This window comes from Microcebus murinus, chromosome 7 (assembly GCF_040939455.1).
Source record: "Microcebus murinus isolate Inina chromosome 7, M.murinus_Inina_mat1.0, whole genome shotgun sequence".
In the NCBI taxonomy this organism is placed as follows: domain Eukaryota; kingdom Metazoa; phylum Chordata; class Mammalia; order Primates; family Cheirogaleidae; genus Microcebus; species Microcebus murinus.
The window spans coordinates 19,484,464-19,504,066 of record NC_134110.1 but is presented as its reverse complement, the minus strand read 5'-3'; the positions used below and the strand labels follow the sequence as shown (position 1 = coordinate 19,504,066).

The following is a 19,603-nucleotide window of genomic DNA, read 5'->3' as shown; positions in this document are numbered from 1 at the left end:
ACCACTAGAGGTTTGTTGTTGTTATGCTGGTGGTTACACGAATCCAAACAAGTGTTCAAAATCACTAGATTGCATATCAAAAATAAGTCCATTTAACTGTTAAGCTAAATAAAGCACCAAACACCATTTAACATATATAATGCTTAAAGTCAAGCAAAACCCCTTAAACTGAGAGTAAAATAACAATTGTGAAGAAATGCATCATGATGGTACAAGTTATCTGCAGTACAACCTCATATTTGGAAGAAGGGGGCGTGGACATAGAGAGGGGTGTGAGGGGACACACAGAAGTGAGCAGGCCTCGCGTCAGGGCAGGGGACCGTCGGAAGCCCTGGCGTGGAAAAGTAGTAAGAGGAAGGCAAGAAATGGGAAAACGCCAGGAGAGCCGGTTTAGGAGGCAAAAGGACCAAGTTCAGAGTAGGCGAGACACACAGGCCCCGCACGGCAGGGCGTGGAGACGGGAGCCCCGCAGCCTGCGTGGGAGAAAGTTGGGGAGCTTCGGGAAGAGGGCGCGCCTGCCAGGAGGAGTGAGGGGCCCGCAGAGCGCGCGAGGCAGGCACCGGGAAGGGGCGGGCCACCTCAGCCGCGGCGCCCGCAGTCCGGGCGGCGAGCGCAGGAGCGGGCACCAGAGGGGCGAGCGCGACGGCGTGAGAGCGCGGGCCGGGCGCCGTGCGTGCTCCCGGAGCGCTCGGCTGCGGCTCGGTTCGCGGCCGCGAGCACCCGCACTCCGAGGCCGGCGCCGGCGGGGCGGGGGCGGGACGCGGCGCGCGCACGTTCGCGCGGGTGGAGGCGGGGCGCGGCCGGTGACGTCAGGGGAGGGCGCGCGCCGGGCGGCTGCGGGCGGAGCCGGGAGGCGGGCGCTGCGCGCGGCCGCGGGCGGAGCGGCGGGGCGCGAGGGGCGGAGCGGAGCGCGGGAGGAGGCGGGGGAGGCCCCCGGACCGCGAGCGGCAGCTGGGGAGGGGGCCGCGGAGCCCGAGCGTGAGCAAAACAGCTGATCTGGTTTTCCTTTAAAGCGAGAGAAAATGGAAGTCGGGTAGCAGCGACTGCGGCGCTGCGGGCTGGCCGAGCGGAGCGGCGCGGCGCGGCAGGTGAGACGGCGCTGGCCGCGGTGCTGCCGGCGGGCGGCGGGCCGGGCCCACGGACGAGGCAGGTGCGCTGTCCCGGCGCGGGCGCCGGCGCCGGGTCTTTCCTGGGCTCAGTGGCGAGGCAGGTGGACGCCGAGGCCCGGCGGGCGCGGGGGTGCAGGGGGCGCGGGCCCCGCTCTGGGCTCGCCCGCACGTCTGCATTGCGGGCTCCGCTCCGGACCCCGCGGGCGCCGCGGCCACCAGCTCTGACCCAGCGCTCGTCTCCGGGGCAGGGCGCGGCGCTCCTGCTGGGTCGGGGCTCCTGTCTCTTCTTGGCCCTTCAGTTGTCCGCACTGGAACGTGATGGCAGGCGTGGGGGGACCGGCCCCTCGGTCAGTGTGGACGCGTCGGGGGGTCCCGGCGCTGGCAGACGCCCTGGCAGGGCCCTGCACCGAGCGGCACGCGAGGCCGCTAGCCGGGCACTGGAGCCGTGGCTGCGTGGACCACCGCGGCCCCGCGCACCGCTCGCTCTGTCGCTCACCCACTCGCTCTACTGAGTCTAGCTGGACAGCAGGCGAATCATTAATGCAATTTGGCTATGAACCCGGAGGCCTTCCCTGGTATCTCCTCACTGGAGGGGGGAAAAAATGCATCTGCTGTGCTTTAAGTGCTCCTTTAAATTTGGGAGATGTCAGTGATGTCATCATTAACTAAAACTTTCCTTCATTGGACACAACCGCTCAAGTGTACCCTCCTCCCGCCCGGTGCAGCTATTGCAGCCCTGTGAGAATCTTTGCAATGAAATGGGTTTGCCTGTGCTGTCTAAACTCAGCAACCTCACACCAGTGAAAACAGTTTTTATTTTTGTCCTTGGCTTGTGAATTAATAGATTTAATAGTAGCCGAAGGGAAACTTGTTAGCTCCCAATGGATCAGGAAATTGTTTTATCCACAGCATGAGGATTCAGAGGAAAGTCATGTATGACAGGTACATGCTTATCACCTTGCCTTATCTTTGTAAATGAAAGTGAGTTGTAAAAGGAACAATTTAAAAAATATATTCTATTTTATAAGGCAGATGATGTATCCAGGCAAAGGTGGACAGTGGAGCCTAAATCTTTACAGGCTTGCTTGCTTCAGGAAAATGTGCAGGTCTTGCACTTCTCTCCATTACTCCCTCCAGGGTGTGCCTGGGAGAGGCCAGCCCTGGAGAAGACCTAGGGTCCTCCCAGCAACTGTGTGTCCCACCAGCCCCCAAGGCCTCTTCAACACTCAAAGAGAGTCCAAGGAGTGCAGCAGTAGCTCTGTACAGTACGCCAAGTTCTAGGGAAAATTCCTCCCTAAATGGGAGCAACATGCCATCATTTTATTGTGTGTCTGGGTGTGCCATTAGTATCAACTCCTATGGGAACAAAAGTCATCAAGTTCCCAACACAATCTGAAGTCTATGATACTGAAGGGATGACCAATAACAGACAGAAGTATTGACATTTTTGTATTTAATAATTAATGACAACTCCTAGTTGGTTCTGATAAGAATGCTTTAAATTATTAGTGTGATCATATTGGGTCTGTAAGGAATTTAATATCATATGCCACACAAAAGTTTGAAACTGACTAGGAATATGAATCTTTAGAACCCTGGACTGGTGTGAAAAAAATGGGAAAATGGTGGTTTACTTTAGGCCCTTGGTGTTCAGGGTGATAATGGGTGGAAATCATTGCTTTATGAAGTTTTGCCAGGTCTCACCTGGATCTCACCTGGATCATAGATGGGAGGTGTCCCCTTAGGAAGTAACTTCTTAGGCCCCCAGCCCTGGTGGGAGATGGGGAGGCAATTTGCTCTGATCAAGCAGTGTGCAAGTCTTGACCTCTGACCTCTTGATGGTGCCACATTTATTCCCAAAGATTTGCCTAGATGAAATGGGAAGCCTTATAGAGAAAGTGGCTCCAATGTGTCGCTTTTTGATGCCTTTGCTCCTGCTACATATAGTTGCTTTAGAACAAGGGTCCTCCAACTTTTTAAAGAGGGGGCCAGTTCACTGTCCCTCAGACCGTTGGAGGGCCAGGCTACAGTTTAAAAAAAACTCTGAACTGTGCACACTGCACATATCGTATTTTGAAGTAAAAAAACAAATGGGCAAAAACACCCGCATGTGGCCCGCGGGCCATAGTTTGAGGATGCCTGCTTTAGAACTTGAGCTCTTAAGTTGTGGATGAGATTCTTCTACATTTGAAGTATCCTCAATAGTAGGAAGATTGGTTTTAAAGGCTCTGGATTTTGAACTCTTTAAAAAATTGAGCCTATGAAACCACTCTGGCCCATGTCTGCATTTTTTTTTTTTTTTTTTTGCGCCCATGGACCTTTGAAATACTTACCATAATGTTTTTGGTTGAACTCACTACAGCACTTGAGAAAATACAAATTCCAAGTGTTTCCACTAAATCTTTAGGTATTAGCCACTTATTTCCTAAACATTTAAAGACAGTCACTTTAAAGCCTCTTCATCCCCTTTTATGCTTAGAGTGTCATGTCTTCTGTTTCTAAGAAGGCAAAATTGCCTTGGCTTTTCTTTTTGTTCCCTCTGTATCTTAAGGTCATTTATTCATGTCTCTGGCCCACAGAATAAAGGCTGAGTCAGCTCCTGCCAGACCAGTAGGGGGCGTGCTCAACGTGGCTTGGCAGGCCTCTGCCAGAGCCACCTTGGGAGAGGATTGCCAGGTTGAGGGTAGGTGCGTGTGTGTGGGCGCGCACGCGTGCGCACGCGCGTGTGTCTCTGTACATACTGCACCTCTTCTCCTCTGACAGCCCTCTCACCCTGTGCCTGTGGCCCAAGAGATGGAAACAGAGGGAAAGGGGGTGCGTACTTGAATGAGCAGAGGTTGTAGCATCCAGAACATGGGCCTCCCCATGTTCCCTTCCCCATGGGGCAGGGAAATTACTTTAATGGCTCCATGTCTTTGGAGCATGGCCCTTGTTTGCACACTTTGAAGATTCAGTGCCTTCTAAGACTGCAGGAGTGAGAGTGTTGGTTTGGAGAGGAGGGAGTTGGCCTCAGGGAACTTCAGGCCTATGTCCTGGTGAGAGTGTGACCAATTGTGCTAGCCAGGGCAACCCATGCAAATGCTCCCAACCACCATTAATATTTGCCATGGGTTTTGACTCCTAATTGACTTAAATCCCGGGACCCTGTGTGCTGGTAATTCCCAGGTGTTTTCCCTCCTTGCCAGGGTTATTGGCCTCAAGGTTTCTCTGATGGAGAAAAGCAAATGTTTTATTACTGTACTTTTATTTTCCCCTAGAAGAAGAAAATGGGAGAAAAGAGGCAACTGTGCTTTTCACTTAAATGTGCTTAATTTGACTTCTAAGTGTGTACCAGGTTATTCAACCACATGTTCCTTGTGATGTTTTTCCTTGTCAGGGGTTGAGCTCAGAGAGGCCACCTCATGTTCTGAGAGTGATCTTGGTGAGCTGGCATGGGCATTTCCTAAGGCTTAGATTACCATTGCGGTGTCTGGGTATGTTACTGAAGACCAAGACTCCTCTCTCCTCCTAAGGGTCCTCATGGAGCCCACATGTAAAATTGAAACATTGCATTTTGAAAGGACAGGATCCAGAGACAGTTTTCTTGGGACCATAAAATATTTTTTTAAATTAAGGGAAAAAAAAGGAAAGGAATTTCACAGATGCTAGAGAGATACCCAAGTGCTACTAGGTATTTCTTTATGCTTCTTATTGCATTGATATTGTATGAAACACTGAATTACTGATTTCAAGCGGGCAAATAGGAATAATATGTTTTCCTTTGGCTGAACCAGGGTGTTCACATTGAGCCCTGTAAATGGCTATGAGGGAAGCACCATTAGATGTAAAAACCAGTGGCCCCAAATCACTTTAGAGGGCTACAATAGGATATCCTACTCAAGGGAATCCTGAAACCACAGGCATTAAAGTAGAAATAAAACATGCTGGTTCCATTTTGTAGTATATTTAATGTGAAAATATTTTACCCTTGAGCCTTGGAAGAATTTTACTTGCCCATTGGTAGACTGCTGCATCCCCCAAGAAGTTTGTGTGTAAGACCAAGAATAAGATGACCTTAACACAGATGTGACAGAATGGTGCAAGGGGGGGCCACCTTTGTCACACTTTGAAGATGGGGTTCTTTATCATTCATAGTCACAGAGAAATGAGTTAAAAATAAGTCTTTAAAATACTGAAATTAAGAGAAGGACTGGACACTGCCTTGTTACTTGCCTATATTGTAGAGACATGTTTAGCTGGCTGGTGTGCATGCAGCATTTTGGGACTAGGAGGTGAGGAGTGAGGATAGACTAGGATTTTAGGGGAGCAGTCCTATCTCAGCCACAGCTGGCCCCTCTAGGTGAGGCATGGCCCAGTCATGCTCCGGGTTCCTCGTGGCAGATGGAGAGAGTTAGCCTCCCCTGTCTCTAAGCCCTTATCTGGTAAAAATGCCTGATTCCACAAAGCCCCAGTCCTTACTATTACAGATTTCTGCTGTATAACATCTCACATTTTGAGAAGTCAAATACACATGAATGCTAATACAAGTTTTAAATACATCTCTCTTGGCTTAAGTAGATCAGTCTAAAGTAAACTCATTTTGTAGGTTTGAAGGATTTTGAGTTTCTCTTTCCAAGGAAATATTTTCTATTTGAGCATAGTTTGTTCTTACTTTGTTTTCCTTATAAATATAATGGAAATTTGATGTCTAAATGAATATACATGAGTAAGATGCAGTATTGACTTTTATGAAATATAAAATTAGATCTCTGAAATTCATTTCCTTGTCTGTTCAGCATTTCATTCAATTGTTTTATTAGATTACCGCAGAGTGTCATGTGGTGTGGGGATTGGTGTGAACAGACCCCACACCCATCTCTCTGTGAGATTAAATTAAGTTTGTCAGTTACTGAGACAGGGTTTAGGAGCTCGCCTGGGAGGAGGCGGCTGCAGGGAACAGGAACAGACATCTGTCCCTGTCCCTGCCAGCTTGAACCTTGCTACCTCTGAGAAAACCCCAGTGCTGCTGCCCCTGGGGCTGACATACCCATCCTGAAAGAATTTACGCAAATCATCTCTGTGCGTCCATTTTGGGAATCGTCTATGACACCAGGCTCTCCTGGTTCTCACAGTAGGCACAGGGTTGGCCTGGCATGTCTTTGTTGCAGAAGAGACCACACACTGCACAGTGTCACATGCCCTCCTGCCCAGTTCGCTCAACCCCATCCCCAAAGCTGATACAATACCCTTTTATCTTGGGGGTCCAAAGACCACCCTATGGTTACGACTAATTTGCCCATAGTTTCCCTAATGATGACTGAAGACAAGGCATATTATTGAAGTATGGACAACACATTTACAGGTATAATTTTTCATGACTTTTAAAAAATCATTTAACATCCAAGATATACATAGTTAACTTTTTCTTTTTAATATATATAAATTGGAGTATTTGTATGGCCTGTTTTAAATGCTACACCATCCCTTGAAAGAATCATCCTGAATAATAAAAATAAATGGGACTAGTTGCCAGCTAACTTGGACTTAGTAACCAGACATGTAAGCTTGGGCACAGTCCCAGGTGGCCCCTAAGGCAGGATATCTCTCTGATTATCCCACAGGCTTTGGGGTGGAGCAGATGAGTGAGTGTATACAGTGAGTTCTTAAAATGTGATGATGGATAAGTCATTCCAGTAAAAGGAATTGGAGACACAATATTTTCCTCACTAACCACTACCCTAGTTTTTGTCCTTTGACAGTTGATGTAGTTACAGTTTGCACTTGGAACTGAGTTGCTTAGGTGAACTTGCTTCGACTTTTTTCTTTTGGTGGAGGAAGGAGGAGGCATGGGTTAAAAGGATGGAGGGCCTTTTATGGCTTAGCAATTCTTGGAGTTAGGGTCATTAGCCAGCTCTGTTAAGCAATCCTAGGTGAAGTTCCTCTAAATCAGAATGGGTAGTGAACTCCCTGAGAATCAGGCCATGCCTCCTACATCTCAGGTGATGCTGGGCATGTGAATAGCAAGGCCTCATTGGATGGGATCATTGCAGAACTACTTTCTTATTCTTGGAGATGATGAAAGATTAATCCTTTACATGAAAAACTTGAGGGTAGAAGAATAACATTCGAAAGGTGGAGTCCTTCAAGTAGGTGTCAGGGAGGGGAAGTGGGCAGTGACTGTGACCTGAGGTCCTTGCCAGTGAAGGTGGTCTTGGCATTTTCCTCTGGGAGAGGTGTGTGGCCAGACCAGGGTCTGCACCACTGCCTCCACCCTCCCAGCACATTCCCTTGCAGAGCCTAGTGCCATTACCAGAGCAAATCATTAGCTCTGACCTCAGGGCATCTTTTGTTGTTGGCATTGACTGTGGAAAAGGGCACAGAGACCTCTGAGCCTTGTGCCATCTCTGGAGTGACAGGGGCCCACAAGAAAGGACACAGGCCCTTTGTAAGTGCCCATTAGGTTGATTGAAAGCTCTATGGCTATCTAACTTGGCACTGTGGGTCTGCAGCTATTGGGTAGGCAGATTGAAAGACAGGACTAGATCACTTGGAAACACATGTCCTGGAATTACAAGGATGGGTTGTAATTCATGCTCATATCTCTTATTTATTCTGTTTGTAAAGTCTGTCTCATCTGAGATATTGGCCATGAACTTAGCTTTCAGGTTCACTTGGCCAAAGTGCCCACCAACTGGGTTATTAGACATGGCATGTGCTCTTGGTGGGGCATCTCTGCAGAGTGCTCTACTTGCACCAGGTGAGGTCAACAAGATTCCTCTCCCACAATTGACTCAGCTCATTTACAGTCTGGTAGGGGATGTGTTCAGAAATGCAAGATGACAAAGGCTGCTTAAGGTCTCAGGGGCCCAGGGGAGGAATGGATATGGAGGAGTCATCCCACATAGCATTTAGGGTTTCTTAGGAGAAGTTCAGTATATTGTTGTATCAGGCTTGTGGAGAGACAGAGCTTCCAGCATGGAGGAGGCCTCTTTCTGACTTTGGACCCCACTTTGGATATATTCTCTAGGTCTTAATTCCACATGTAAAAATGAAGTGGTGTAGCTGTCTACTCTGATATCCCATTCAACTCCACGATTCTGTGCAAAATTAATTTCTTAGTTCCCCCAAAGTGCTGACTAATCAAAGGAAAGAAAGCCCTACTTAATGCTATGAGAAGACAAGTAGGAAAAATTAGGTGTCTCATAAAAATAATTGTCTCCATTTCTAGCATTGAGGAGAATACCAAGCATTTGAACAAGTATTTATAATTAGAAATGTGTAGTGTGGACACCATTCCTCCCTCTGATTCTTAAGCCCTTGAGGGGGAGCCTGTACATGAGTCCCTAATATATCTCTGAGGCACCTTGTTCAGAACAGACTCTATATTCATGTTTGTTAAATGCATTTAGTAGCCCTACGGGAATTAAAATTAGAAATTTAATTATTCTTTCTAGAATTGCTTAGCTCCCATGAGTTCAGAAACATTGTAGTTGAGAACGTTGCTTATATAAAATTTGAAAATTTTAAACTTTAGCTCCCAGTTCAGTAGCATGCAAAATTTTGTTTGCCTGGATTGCAAATAAACAAAAACCAGATTATTTACTGATTAACCATAATGGAGTTTGCCGTCATTCAGCAGCATGCCCGTTCTAAGAAGAATTATAGTTTCATATTTTCTATTCCATGTATCACACACATTGTTTAAGGTCTTAAGGAATATTAGCTACATATGTTTGATAAGACAAATTATCTCACTACAGATTTTTAAAAATTGGATAAATTCGTTGTACTACCTTGAAAATATTAATATTAGAAAAGAGAAAATGAAAGGTCACATGAGTAGGTCATAGTTGGAGCAATGCTTAAGGGAAGAAGAAAATTCATAATGGAAGAATAAATAGACATGTTGTGATTCATTAAAATGATTGATTATATTGACTTTTATATTAAGAAAAAGATGGCAAACCCTAAAGCTCAGAGTCTCCCCAGAAGGGAAGATCACACTGTCAGGCCTGTGTCATCTCTGGATGCTCTTTTGGAACACAGAGTCTGGGGCTGTCCTGCTTCTCTGGAGGGCCCAGGCCAGCATCCGTCACTACCCATTGAAACCATGTGGGTGCTTTGAAAATCTTGGTGTCTGGACACCACCCCAATCCCAAATACTAGCCACTGAGCCATGGCCTGGGCTCCCATTAGGACTTTTATAAAAGCTCCCAGTCCATTCTGACATTGATGAACACTGACCTCAAGGAAGTTCTTTTATAAGTTTAAAAAGGGAGAAGGGTCAAAGAGAAACAGGAAGGATTAGGAAGCCTTCCATTCCTATATATTATCCCCATTAAGTGAGAAAGTAAGTTGATCTCCTTAAAGCAGGAAATTGAAAGGCGTCTATAAGATAAAGCAGTAAAGCATTCACCATCTGATCAAATAATTGTATATCATTTAACTGAATACTGAAATAACAATAAGGCAGATGATAATATTTAACTGAATAGCTAGCATACAAATGTTTGTATTCAAGAGATCCATTGTACAACATGGTAACTACGGTTAATAATAAGATATTGTATATTGGAAAATTGCTAACAAGGTAGATCTTAAGTGTTTCTCACCACAAAACAAGGATAAGTATGTGAGGTGTAGTGCGTGTCTTAATTAGCTTGATTTAGCCATTCCATGCTGTATATGTATTTCAAAACATCATGTTGTACACCATAAATATAAACGATTTTTTTTGTCAAGTTAAAAAATAATCAGACAACAAAAATAATATAAAATTCCATTATTAAAACTTAAGAAAATATATAAACAATGGTAAGATATACAGCCCTGCAGAAGGGAACCAAACTGTTTTACCAGGTTTATTAACTTGCATAAGATATATCATCATGTGCTTTACAGTTTTCAAAATGCTTTTGTGTATATCATCTTATTTGACCTTCCCTATAGGGGAGGGAAGTTATCCTCATACTACAGGTGAGGAGACAGAAGAAAACAATCTGTGAGACTGACCTGCACACCTGAGATGCCCCGTCTTTGGGCCTCAGGTGACTGCCCCTCACCTGGTGACTGTTGGCCTGGCAGACTCAACCACTGCCTCCCTGATACTTTAATAACATCTGGGGGAGACTGACACAAAGACATTCCTTTGAGACTGACTTTGCCCTAAGGCTAGCCCAAGCCTAGCTGAGTGAATGGTGAGGCTGGTTGGGGTGGTGGCATGTAGTGGGATGGGGGTATGAGCCAGGACAGGCCACCCAGCCCTTGTTTTCATTGTTATGCTTGCCCTCATTCTCCTGTGTCCCTGGGCTTGCCATTTTTTGTGGCAGCAGCATCTCTATAGCATCATACACCTGTAGGAGCACATACCTTTTGCTCCTTAAGAATGTTTTCCTAGAACGAGGCTTTCTGCCTTTAACCTCCTCTGCTGCCCTGTCCTGAGAGGTTTGGTCCTGTCCCCCTGCACTTGGGCTTTTGGCAAATGCACATAGCTACAGAAGGCTTGAGGGTCCAGGGCTGTACAGCCAGAAGCAGGGAACCTCAGGTGAATGCTTCCTTGGGCCTCCCTGGACATCTTGACTGTGATTACTCTGGCCAGCGATTGTGGTGTCCCCCCATTCTCATTATAATGACTGCCCTCTGGCTACCTGCCTTGCCTCTCTCATGGGCTCACTCCCTGCTCTAGGGGATTCCCAGGGGTGTCCTGGAGCCCTGGACTTCACTTCTCTGCCCCTAAGCAAGATTCTTTATCACCTGCCTCGCTGTTATTATAATTTGGCAAGAGAATAAGATCTACCCTTTCCTGTAACAGAACAGTACCATGACATAGTGATATACATGTCTTTGTCTCCAAGGTATTGAGGGGGAAATCATGCTCTCTGGATAAGGTACTGCTAGGAAATTTTTCTTTTAAGTAATTAACCTTTTCTATTGTCCACTGTAGTTGTTGTTTTTTCTCTTTCAGTGTTCTTTCTTCTGCAAAAGTTTGCCCAAGAAGGAACTGAACTACTGTACACATTGTAATAAAGTGAGGGCTCACAGTTCAATCCTGCTATCTTAGCAGAAAAGCCCTTTTTCAGCATGGAAAGTCTGTGGTGGACATTGCTAAGAAAAGGCACGCAATCAAGTGTTAACCCTCTGTAGGATAGTGCACAGAGGGGGACAGGTGCCTAGGGCACAGAGTTGCCTAGGGCACCAGAGAGGGGGAAAGTTGAGTGTTTAAGGACATGGTGGAGCAGTTGGGAATCACACCTACACCCCCAACCCTGTGGCATGTGCTCTTTATGCCACAGTCTTCCTAACATTGAGGAAGGAGAAGCAGGGATGTTTTCTGATGGGACAACCTGTCTAAATTCACAGAGCTGCTAAGCCTGTAGCAGGGGCAGGACCAGAGCTGATGCCATGCACATAAGTTCCTCATGTTGCCAAGAGGCAGGCTGTGGCTTTTCACACCAGAGTCTGGGTGGCATTCATTGGATCTCTGGAAAAAGACATGAGAAAGTATTCCCAGAATGGACGTCCGGCTACCCCATCAACAGACATCCACTGAACATCTTAGGCATTGGCCCAGGCCCAGTATGGTGATGTAAGGAAAAGGGAGGCAGGACACAGCATTTGGGCAGCTCTCAGGGTTGGGAAAGGCCACACTTGAAGGCTCCCCATGGGCGGAGCAGGGACAGGCAGGGGCAATGGACACCCTTCTAACCTCCCCCTGGTGGCCAGGTTGGGTAGGTGGAGGGGGTGGGCTGACAGCCCCAGGTGTGTCCTCAGGAAGAGGCAGGGCCCTTCCAGACCCAGCTTCAGTTTTTTCATCTAGACATGAGGTTCCTGTATAAAACTATATAAACTATGTAAATCTGAGCAACATTTTTAGCATTGTCATCATTTTTCCAAATACTTTTCAGAAGCAATGTTAAAAGCCTAGAGAAAGTGTGGAAAGATTGAATATAAGTCATTTGGAGGCTTGTAGAATTTGGCATGCAGGTGTCAGGTAACACCTTATTTGGATTGGGGTTGGCTGGCAGAGAAGAATGACCCAGGAAGCTGGTGCTGAACCCCAGGGGCTGAAAGCAGGCAGCAGTCAACTATAATAAGGCCGGAGGGTCATTTCTGCGAGACCCAGCAGGCATGAGGCTGCCGCCAAGCCCCCAGGTCTGTTTCACACCTTGCCCATGGGTTACCACTTTCCCCAAATCCCTAGGCTGGAGACACTTGAGGAGCCTTGTTTCTGACTTCTGTGCTCCTCCCAAGTGTTTCCAGGCACTTCACAGAGGCCATTCTCATGAGTGTCTGCTGAATGGACCATTACTCAGAGCCTGGAGAGGGCATCGGCAACCAAGTGTCTGTAGAGGGGCCCATCAGTGCCCAGGCCAGGCCTGGGTGAGATACCCCAAGCCCTGGGCCCCACACTGGGTTCCATTTGTGTTCCCTCCCACTATGAATCCTTGCCTAAGTCAGTTAATATCCCATTGTCAGCATCTCTCCATATGACACCTGCCTTACAGGTGACAGCAGGTCTAGGGTAGCACCTGTAGGTCAGCTATTTTCCCAGCCTTTCTTCCTTCAGGACAGCACATTAATTCCTTCTTGAAAACTGGACATTAATTCCTTTCCTTCAGAAAGCAAGCTTGGGCCGAGTGCTACGTCTAAGACCTGCCCCATTGTTTGGGATCTCAGGGGCAGGAGGAGGGCTCTCACTGCACTGAACCTCCATTTCCACACTGTGGAATGAGGATAAGACCAGGCACCTTGCAGGATTGTTTTGAGGAACACAGGAGGGTGGTTGGCAGGTGCCTGCTATCACCTGCAGTCAGCCCTCCATTTCTGTGGGTTCTCTATCTGTGGATTTAACCATTGCGGATGGAAAATATTTAGAAAAATTGGGTCTGTACTAAATGTATATAGACTTTATTTTTCTTCTCATTATTCTCTAAACAATGCATTGTAACAACTATCTTCATAGGATTTACATTGCATTAGGTATAGTATAAGTAATCAAGAGATGATAAGCATACAGGAGAATGTGGGTAGGTAGTATGCAAATGCTGTACCATTTTATATCAGGAACTTTAGCATCCTCAGATTTTGGTGTCTGTGGAGGTCCTGGAACCCGTTCCCCACGGACTGACGAAGGAAAGATTGTACTGGAGAGAGGTCACCTGGGAAAAGAGATGGGCTGGCCAGAGCTCCATCACCCAGTCCAGCAGGCCCCTTGGCTAGTGGCCCCTGTGATGCCCCAGGACAGAGAAGGGCTTGTAGCCAGAAAAGGCAATCTGGACCCTTTGGGCAAGTTTCAGAATTTACTTGTGTTCTTTCCTTTTTAGGAAGTGTGCCAAAGCATTGTTCACACCTTTGTCCAATGCGCACCTTCAACTTTAATTTTTACATAGATCATGGATGAGTTTAATGAATGTGTGCGTCAGGGCAGGAGATGAGAAGAAGATGGTCCTGAGTGAACTCCTCTTTGTTCATGGTGTTTTGAGAGTAACCATCTGATTTAGGGACACATTTTATGAAACACGTTTCTTAAGAAATCCTGACATCTACAAAGATAAAACTATTATCAAAACTGAAGGGAGTTCTGGCCTAGGTCCAGTTGCTAGCCACACAGAATAATCAGTTGTTGAGACAACGAGGATTGCCAAGGAAGAAAGAAAATTTTAATAAAAATGACATCTTCTCAGGAGAATGGGAGAAGCAGTCTCAAATCCTCCCAGACTAATAGAGAGACCTGGCTTTTTAAAGAGGGAAAATTGACAAGGGGCTGTGTGCCATGGGGCAGGTTGTGGTGACATTCACCAGGGCCCCTGTTCATTGGGCAGGGTATGGTGAAATGGTGAGTCTGGGCATTAGGAAGTTTGCACAGGGGCCTTTGGAATCTCACCTCCTTTATCTTGGAGAAATTTTGCCATTTCTGGGAAGCAACTCAAAAGGTTAAGTAGTTAGTTAAAAGTAGTTAGTTAAAAGTAGTTAGTTATAGGGTTCTGGTCATCAAGTTCTACTGGTATGAGAACCTAAACCCTACCTGTATATGATAAGGTAGAAGGGTGGTCATTACTGTAAAACTAGAGCCATACTTGTTTTGGCTCTTTTCTTTTTCCTTATTCATGTTTCTTTTTTTCGCGAAAAAGCTAATATTTGCACAGGCTAGAAGAATAAATTCAAACAAAACAAGAATATATAGTAAAATGTGAGTCATTTCCTTATTCTCAATCTTCGTTGCTTTCTAAAGAGGCATTAATTGCTCCTTGTGCATCTTTCTGGAACTATTCCATGGATGTCCAAGTATGTATCTTCTTTTTTTCATATGTTCAAATACATAGAAACATATAATACCTATTGGAGATGATTACCTGTTTAGCCTATACTAATGCTATTTTAACTAAAAAAGTAGTTAAATTTTATTTTTATTTAGTAATTAAGGATTTGCTGAATTTAAGCTAAATGTCTTATTTTTGAAGCATTAAGGTTCCTAAAAGATCCCTTTCTTCGTTTGGGTCAGCCAACCAGTGGCTACCATTTATGTAGCAGCCCCTCTCAGGCAGTAGCTCCTATAGCAGAATGAATTGTATGCAGGTACCAAAGTCCCCCAGCCACTCAGATCACAGCTGTGTGAGCTAGCTGGGAGCCCATGAAATAGAGGAGGTAGATTTGAGGAGCAGCTACAGTCTCCATTCATTCCTTGTAAAGTCAGGTAAAAACTATGAAATATCTGTTTGCTTGGTTTTGCTGTTTGTTAGCTTTGTATTTGCTGTTTGCAAACTACTGTTTGTCTGAGATTGATATCCTCTAACTTAGGCTTTGTAAGATGACTAAATTTGCATACCAACACTTCCTTCCCCTCTGGTCCATTTCTCTATTTTGTTACTTATAATTTCTAACATTTGCAGTCTCTTAGGTAACCTCAGTTTCCACAGTTACTTATTCTTAGTGCTGTATAGAAATAGATTCTAGGATCACACAGTATCAGTTTTTTTTATCAGTACTAGAAGATTAGGGGTTTTTATTTTTGCAATTGTCTTTCAGTTGTCTGGAGTTCATTGTAGAGTTTAATCTATCTCTTGCCTGATTAAAAAGTTCTTGAGTCACACAATTTCATTTAAAAATGTGTAAAAATATTTCTATTTCTTTTAGTGCAGAGTATTACTGAGGAGAAATTTGGAGTCAACTTGTTTTTTGCCTAGATGTTCATATGATTCTTTCAGTTCAATAATTTCACCAGGATGTTTCCCGATGCTAGTCTTTCTCTGTCACTTTCTTTAAAACCAAGTACTGTATATACTTTTGCAATTGACAGAAACAAGAAACCTTATTTCTGAAGTTTTCTTGTATTATATCATTAACCTTTTTTCTGTTCACAATTCAAGTATGTTAATTATATACATATTGTTTCTTCTGTGTCTTAATGTTTGTCATCTCTTTGATAAACTTGATATTTCATATTTATCTCTTTGGTTGACTTTATTCTATTATTTAATTGTTTCTATATGGTTTTCACCCCTACTCCTTTTATTTTAACTTTTATTCTCCATTTCTTTCCCAAACTCTGCTTTCTCTCTCTTCATTTATAATCTCTACTTTGATTTTTCCCTCTTTTAAGGAAAGTACAGTAGGCAGGATAAGATGTCAATATCCTAATCCCTAAAATCTAATTTTTTTAGCCTATTATAGGGCTATAAATGTTTAGGTTAGATATATTGCCTTTGTCCCATCCAAGTCAGAGCTTCAAGCGTGTCCATCCCACAGATGGTATACACTGTACCCATTAGGTATGAATATACTCATCCTCTCCTCCCCTCTCCCAGCAGGCCAGGTGAATGTTACTACTATGTGTGCACATAAGTGTTGATCAGTTAATGCCAATTTGATGGTGAGTACATGTGGTGCTTGTTTTTCCATTCTTGCGATACTTCACTTTTAAGAATGGGCTCCAGGTCCATCCAGGATAATACTAGACATATTAGTTCACCACTTTTTATGGCTGAGTACTACTCTATGGTATGCATATACCTCATGTTATTAATCTACTTATGTATTGATAGGCACTTGGGTTGTTTCCACATCTTTGCAATTGTGAATTATGCTGCTATGAACATTCTAGTGCAGATGTCTTTTTTATAGAATGTCTTTTTCTCCTTTGGGTAGATGCCCAGTAATGGGATTGCTGGATCAAATGGTAATTCTACTTTTAGCTCTTTGAGGTATCACCATATTACTTTCCACAGAGGTTGTACTAGTTTACAATCCAACCAGCAGTGTATGAGTGCTCCTATCTCTCTGTATCGATGCCAACACTTATTGTTTTGGGACTTTTTGATAAGAGCCATTCTCACTGGAGTTAACTGATATCTCATTGTGGTTTTGATTTGCATTTCCCTAATGATTAGAGATTTTGAACATTTTTTCATATGTTTCTTGGACATAGTCTGTCTTCTTTTGAAAAGTTTCTGTTCATGTCCTTTGCCCACTGTTTGATGGGATTGTTTGATTTTATCTTGCTGATTTTGCTGAGTTCTGTATAGAGTCTATTTATCAGCCCTTTATCGGATGTGTAGCATGTGAATATTTTCTCCCATTCTGTGGGTTGTCTGTTTGCTCTTGTGGTAGTTTCCTTGGCTATGCAGAAGCTTTTTAATTTGATCAGGTCTAAAGAAGAACTGGTGCCTATCCTGCAGAAATTATTCCATAACATCGAGAAGGAAGGAATCCTCCCCAACACATTTTATGAAGCCAACATCACCCCGATACCAAAACCAGGAAAGGACGCAACCAAAAAAGAAAACTTCAGACCAATATTCATTATGAATATAGATGCAAAAATTCTCAACAAAATCTGAGCAAACCGAATTCAGGTGCTTACCAAAAAAATCCATCACAACCAAGTGGGCTTCATCCCAGAGACACAGGGATAGTTCAACATATGCAAATCTATAAATGTAATTCACTACATAAATAGAAGTAAAAACAAAGACCATACGATAGTCTCAATACACACATAAAAAGCATTCAACAAAATTCAGCACCCTTTTATGATAAGAATGATTAACAAAATAGGCATAGATGGGACTTACCTAAAAATGATAAAAGCTACATATGGCAGACCCACAGCCAGCATCATACTGAACAAGGGGAAATATTGAAAGCATTCCTGCTTAGAACTGAAAGCAAATAAGGTTGCCCTCTATGACCACTTCTATTCAGCATAGTGCTGGAAGTCCTAGCCAGAGCAGTCAGACAAGAGAAGGAAATCAAGGACATCCAAATGGGATAGAAGAGGTCAAATTATTCCTCTTTGCTGACAATATGATCTTATATCTAGAAAACGCTAGAGATTCTGCCATGAGACTACTATAATTGATAAACAAATTTAGCAAAGTCTCAGGTTACAAAATCAATGTACACAAATCAGTAGCATTCTATATGTTAACAATAGTCAAAATGAGAACCAAATTAAAGACTCAATACCCTTCACAATGACAACAAATAAAATAAAATACCTATGAATATATTTAAGGAGGTTAAAGACCTCTATAGGGTAACTATGAAACACTGAGGAAGGAAATAGCAGAGGATGTAAACAGGTAGAAAACTATACCATGCTCATGGATTGGCAGAATCAACATTGTTAAAATGTTTATACTACCCAAAGTGATCTACAGATTCAGTCCAATCCCTATTAAAACATCAACATCATTTTTTGCAAATCTAGAAAAAATAATTCTATAATTTGTATGGAACTAGAGAAGACCCCATATAGCAAAAGCAATCTTAAGAAAAAAACAAAAAAAAACAAGTTGGGAAGCATCAATTTAGCAGACTTCAAGCTATGCTACAAGGCTATAGTAACTAAAACAGCATGTCATTGGCAGAAGAACAAAGACATAGACCAATGAACAGAACTGAGGACCTAGCTATAAAACTATTCTCATATAGCCATCTAATCTTTAACAAAGCAGACAAAAAACATACACTGGGAAAAGAATCCTTTTTTAATAAATAGTGCTAGGAAAATTGGATAGCCACATGTAGAAGACTGAAACAGGATCTGCACCTCTCACCTCTCATAAAAATGAACTCACAGTGGGTAACAGACTTAAACCTAAGGCATGAAACTATAAGAATTCTAGAGAAAAATATGGAAAAAAATCTTATAGACATTGGCCTAGGGAAAGAATTTATGAAGAAGACCCCAAAGGCAATCACAGCAACAACAAAAACGTATGAATTTGTTACCTTACGTGACAGAGAACTGGAATTGGAAAAAAAAAGTTGAATATGGAGTTAAGGTGCTAATAAACTGACTTTAAAATAGGGAGATTATCCTGGATTATCTGCATGGGCACAGTGTAATCAGAAGGATCTTTTTTCATAGTTGAAGGAGTGAGACAGAAGAGAACCAGAGAGATGGCCACTTGAGAAGAGCTTGGCCCAACATTGTTGGAGGTGGGGGCAGTGAGCCAAAGCATGCAGGTGTATGTAGAAGCTAGAAAAGGTGAGGAAAAGGTTCTCCCCAGGGTGGGCAGAATGATGATACCCAAAGACGTTCATGCCCTGGTTCCCAGCCCTGTGCGTATGTCATCTTATATGGCAAAAGGGGGTTTGTAGATGTGATGAAGTTAAGGTCTTCAAAGTGAGGAAACGCTTCTGGACATCCAGGTGGGCCCCAGGTAACCACAGGGGTAGCAGGAGGCTGCGAGTCAAGGAACAGCTTCTCCCCTGCAGCTTCCAGAAGGAAGCAGCCCTGCCAACACCTTGGTTTTATCCCAGGGAGACCCACTTTAAATTTCCGACTTACAGAACTGTAAGATTGTAAGTATCTATTGTTTTAAGCCACCCTGTCTGTGGTAATTTGTTACAGCAGAAATAGGAAACTATAATAATAGAGAAAATTGGAAATATCTTGGTGAAAAGAATCTTCCCGTTTCCTCATGAATCTTTTCTTATGCATCTGCATCTGCTGCTTCTCCTTCCCCATCCCCTTTTCTGAGCCTTATTTCCATGCTGGTTGCTGTGTCATGTTAGTCAGTTTTGAATGTAGTCAGGTCTTTGTTGAAGAATGGGGGTGAGGATAAATGTAGGGCAGGGCACGCACTTGATTTAGGTTTGTGGTCTAAAATGCATTTTCTCCAAGTCAATCTGCTTTGCCCGAGGCAGGCTGTGTTGCTCATGTTTTCAATGTTTACGTTGGACACTGCTCACAGTGCGCCTTTTAGTTTCTGGCTTACATCTGCTTCCTTTGTCTCTATATGTGGCCAAGTCCACAGACCTAGGTCTACTCAGTGGCTCTGCTCACATATCTACAGAATCTTTAAAGACCACCCCCACATCAGGACCAGGCCTTTTCTTCCAGCAAGGCCTGTGTGCCCCGCCAGGGGTCAGGAGGTGGTCACTGGCTTGCGGTGTCCATTCCTGATTGCATGGCTCTGGTACACTAAGTGGTTGTGGTTTGTGGTTATATATGTCTCCTTGATTTATTGGGGGTGGAATATATTTCTGTTTCTAGTTTTCTGTCTCTC

General features: G+C 44.1%; 1 protein-coding gene across 1 annotated transcript in view; it reads left to right on the top strand.

Annotated features, from left to right (window-relative positions):
• Positions 1 to 927: 927 nt before the first annotated feature.
• The window catches only part of OTUD7A (OTU deubiquitinase 7A), a 286,462-nt gene continuing 267,786 nt past the window's right edge, over positions 928 to 19,603 (top strand). The window contains exon 1 of the mRNA XM_012764622.2: positions 928 to 1,088. The gene's annotated coding sequence lies outside the window, so the exon portion shown is untranslated. The remainder of the gene's footprint in view (positions 1,089 to 19,603) is intronic.